Genomic DNA, 4,336 nt, shown 5'->3' with positions numbered 1-4,336 from the left:
AAGTTTACTTATTTAGGCTAATGTCATATGACCTTAGGAATAAAAATTAGAGAAAGCAATTTTCAAGCCTGCTCTTGTAGGTATAAAATTAGGCCTATAAGCAAGAGATTTGAAAACTCGTTCACCACAGACCACTGACATTTTTCATGGCTCCAAGAAAGTAGTTAGATGTATTGAATACCTAAGTATTTAACTGTTGTTTGTATTAAGAATATCACTAGGGCTGCCGGGCATGGTGGCTCATCCCTATAATCCCAGCACTTTGGGAGGCCAAAGTGGGCGGTTCACTTGAGGTCAGGAGTTAGAGGCCAGCCTGGCCAATATGGCGAAACCCTGTCTCTACTAAAAATACAAAAATTAGCCCCACGTGGTGGTTGTGCACTTGTAATCCCAGCTACTCGGGAAGCTGAGGCAGGAGAATTGCTTGAACCTGGGAGGTGGAGGTTGCAGTAGGAGAACCTGCTAGGGGAAATTGTTTTTCAAATCCATCCACTTCTTTTCTTCCCAACTGAGTCATAGTTCAGGGAACCACACTCTCTCCCCTAGATCTGCCTCTCCCTACCTTGAGGGTTCTCTGCTTCCAGGCTTGCCAGCATCTGAGCCATTCGACAGCAAGTAGAATGATCATTATAAAATGCAGATCTGAGTATGTCTTTGCCCTGCTTGAAAATCCTTCAATGGCCTGGTGTCGTAGTGCACACCTGTAATCCCTACTATTTGGGAGGCTGAGGTGGGAGGATGGCTTGAGCCCAGGAGTTGGAGGCTGCAGTGAGCTATGATTGCCACTGCACTCCAGCCTGGGTGACAGAGTGAGGACCTGTCTAAAAGAGAAAGAAAGAGAGAGTGTGAGAAAGAGGAGGGAAGGGTGGGGAGAAGAAAGAAAGGCGGGGGAGAGAGAGAGAAAGATGAAAGAGAGAAAGAAAAAAGAGAGGGAGGGAGGGAGGAAGGAAGGAACGAAGGAAGGAAAAAAGGGAAGGAGGCAGGGAGGGAGTATGAAAGGAAGGAAGGGAAGGAAGGAAGGGAGGAAGACAAAGGAAAGGAAGGAAGGGAGGAAGGAGGAAAGGAATGAAGAAAGAGGAAGGGAAAGAAAAGGAATAGAAGGAAGGGATCCTTTCATTGTTTTGGAGTCCAAACCCTCTAATAAGTTTATGAGGCCACTCTGGGGCTGGCCCAGCCTCTTCTTTTAACCTGGTGCTTGTGCCATGCAGCCTCCCTTTCTCAAGCACATCACTTCTGGGCCTTTATACACACCCCCTTCCCTCACGCAGTCACTGTTGAAGGAAATGGCTTTTTTCTTCTTCTTCAGGCCAAAAGGGGCTTCCTTTTGGAAGAGGCCCCTAGCCTCCCTGAGACTGGCTGGGTTCTGCTTCACTCTCACAGCCCAGCCCAGCCTAGCCCAGTCCCTTGGACCATTCACAGCCCATGAGAAGTTGGCATGGCTCTTACACTTCAGGCTCCCTGAGGGCAGGACCAGGTCTTGTTGACTTTTGTATCCCAGTGTCTAGTGTGCCTGGTCCATAATAGGTGTTTAGAAACTAGGAACCTGTTCATCAGTGGGAACACATGGACACAGGGAGGGGAACAACACACACTGGGGCCTGTTGGGGGCGCTGGGGGAGGGAGGGGCTTAATACCTAGGTGATGGGTTGATGGGTGCCGCAAACCACCATGGCACACATTTACCTATGTAACAAACCTGCACGTTCTGCACGTGTATCCCAGAACCTAAAATTAAATTTTTTTTTTAAAAAAAGGAACCTGTTCATGTTGCATGAATAAGTGGAATATTTGAAACATTTTTAATTCCCAAGAAAAAATATGTATGCCATCAATTTTATGGACTAAATTAGAATCCAATTCTTTAAAAGTAGGTTTTCTGATGAAGGAGAAATTCCCAATTTACTGTCATGGTTTGATTTAAAAAAAAAAAAAAACTGATGTGAGAAATGAAATTAAAATGTTTGGCCAGGTGTGGTGGCTTATGCCTCTAATCCCAGCACTTTACGAGGGCAAGACAGGAGGATCACTTGAGCCCAGGAGTTCAAGACCAGCCTGGGCAAAATAGCAAGATATTGTCTCTACAAAAAATAAAATAAAATGTCCCCCCAAATCTGTTATAAATGAGATAAGACCCATGAGAATCATTCAACTCTTTCTTTTCTTAGACCTGACTTTCTCAATAGAATGTGTATTACTTAAGAATGAGAGTTTTTACAAGATGAAAATACTATTCTGAAAAATAAGTGTGACTTTGCACTGATTAAATTTGGCCATAGTTAATTAATCCGTAATATTTGATATGGTTTGGCTGTGTCCCCACCCAAATCGCATCCTGAATTGTATTTCCCATAATCCCCACGTGTGATGGGAGGGACCCAGTGGGAGATAATTGAATCATGGGGGTGGTTACCCCCATGCTGATGTTCTCATGACAGCAAGTGGGTTCTCATGAGATCTGATGGTTTTATAAGGGGCTTTTCCCAATTTGCTCAGCACTGCCTCTTTCCTGCTGCCATGTGAAGAAGGATGTATTTGCTTCCCCTTCCACCATGATGGTAAGTTTCCTGAGGCCTCCCCGGCCACGCGGAACTGTGAGTCAATTAAACTTCTTTCCTTTTTTAATTACCCAGTCTTGGGCAGTCCCTTATAGCAGCATGAGAATGGACTAATACAATATTCTTTCCTATTAAAGAAAACTTTATTTGAATAAAGTTGTAGAACACTTTTTTTTTTTTTTTTTTTTGTAGTCTAAAACCAGGGCAAGTTTAAATTCTGGACCTCCAAACCAGATTTCAGAAAGACTTAATCGTGCCAGAATCACCTTATTATCAACAGGGTTTGTTTGTGCCTTCATTCTAGGGGCTCTCAAACACACCAAAGCCTGCTAAGGCTCCAGCTCTCTCTGTGAAGCAAGACACCCCTGTGTTTAGTGGCATTTGGCAAGGACCCTGAGGTCACAGCCTGGTTTTGTGATGTGGTGATAACGACTTTAAGTGGTGAACGCCAAAGATTTTATATTCTGTGTGCAAATCATGATGGATCTAATGGCACAGCATGTAAAATTTCTCACGTATTGCTTTGCCACCTCCACTGCTCATTAATTTAACTTGGTAGGAGTTTCTTGATGGAAGACAATCAAACATTTTTATGAATGAGTCGCAAATACTATTACACTGATTCTTTGGAAAATGTAATTCTTATTGTTTTATAAGAAAACAGTCATCACCTGCAATAGACTGATGTTTGTGCTCCCCTCACCCCCAACCAAATTTATATGTTGAAATGTTGAAATTCTAACCACTGGTGTGTATCAGGAGGTGGGACATTTGGAGGGAAATAAGGTCATGAGGGTGGAGCCTTCATGAATGGGATTAGTGTCCTTATAAAAGGGGACCCCAGAGAGCTCTCTGGCCCTCCTTCTGCTTTGTGAGAATACAGCAAGAAGATGGCTGTGTCTGAACCAGGAAGTGGACCCTCAGACACTGACTTTGCTAGCACCTTGCTCTTAGACTCCTCATCCTCCAGAACTATGAGAAATAAATCTGTTGTTGAAGCCACTCAGTCTATGGTATTTTTGTTACAGCAGTCTGAACAAACTAAGACATCATGTTGCTTAGTTTTCCAGAAATAAACATATTTTCCAAGGACAGAAAAGGACAAAAGCAGAAAGCAAAAGATACTTCCTGGTATTCTCCTGGTAGGAATATTCCTCCAGCTACAAGAACATTAGTGTAGTGGGCTGAACAATGGTCCCCTAAGATAGCAAGTCCTAATCCCTAATACCTTTGGAACCTGAAAATGTTACCTTATTTGGAAAAGGCTCTTTGAAGATGTGATTTTTTTTTTCAGATTTATTTTTAGATAGGGAGATTATCCTGGATTATCCAGGTGGGTCCTAAATGCCATCACATGCATCTTTATAAGAGATAGGCAGAGAGAGATTTGAGACAGACATAGAAGAGGTAATGTGAAAACAGAGGCAAATATTGGAGTGATGCTTCCACAAGCCAAGGAATGCCAGCAGCCATCAGAAGCCAGAAGAAGCAAAAAGAATGAATTCTCAGCTGGGTGTGGCGGCTCATGCCTGCAATGTCAGCACTTTGGGAGGCCAAGGCAGGTAAATGGCTTGAGCCCAGGAGTTCAAGACCAGCCGTAGGCAATGTGATGTAACCCTGTCAGGAGGTCAGGAATTCAAGACCAGCCTGGCCAACATGGTGAAACCTTGTCTCTACTAAAAATACAAAAATTAGGTGGGCTTGGTGGCAGGCACCTGTAATTCCAGCTACTCGGGAGGCTGAGGCAGGAGAATCACTTGAACCCTGGAGGCAGAGGTTGC

This window comes from Mandrillus leucophaeus, unplaced genomic scaffold (genome assembly GCF_000951045.1).
Source record: "Mandrillus leucophaeus isolate KB7577 unplaced genomic scaffold, Mleu.le_1.0 Scaffold307, whole genome shotgun sequence".
Taxonomy (NCBI): Eukaryota; Metazoa; Chordata; class Mammalia; order Primates; family Cercopithecidae; genus Mandrillus; species Mandrillus leucophaeus.
This window is presented reverse-complemented; position numbering follows the sequence as displayed.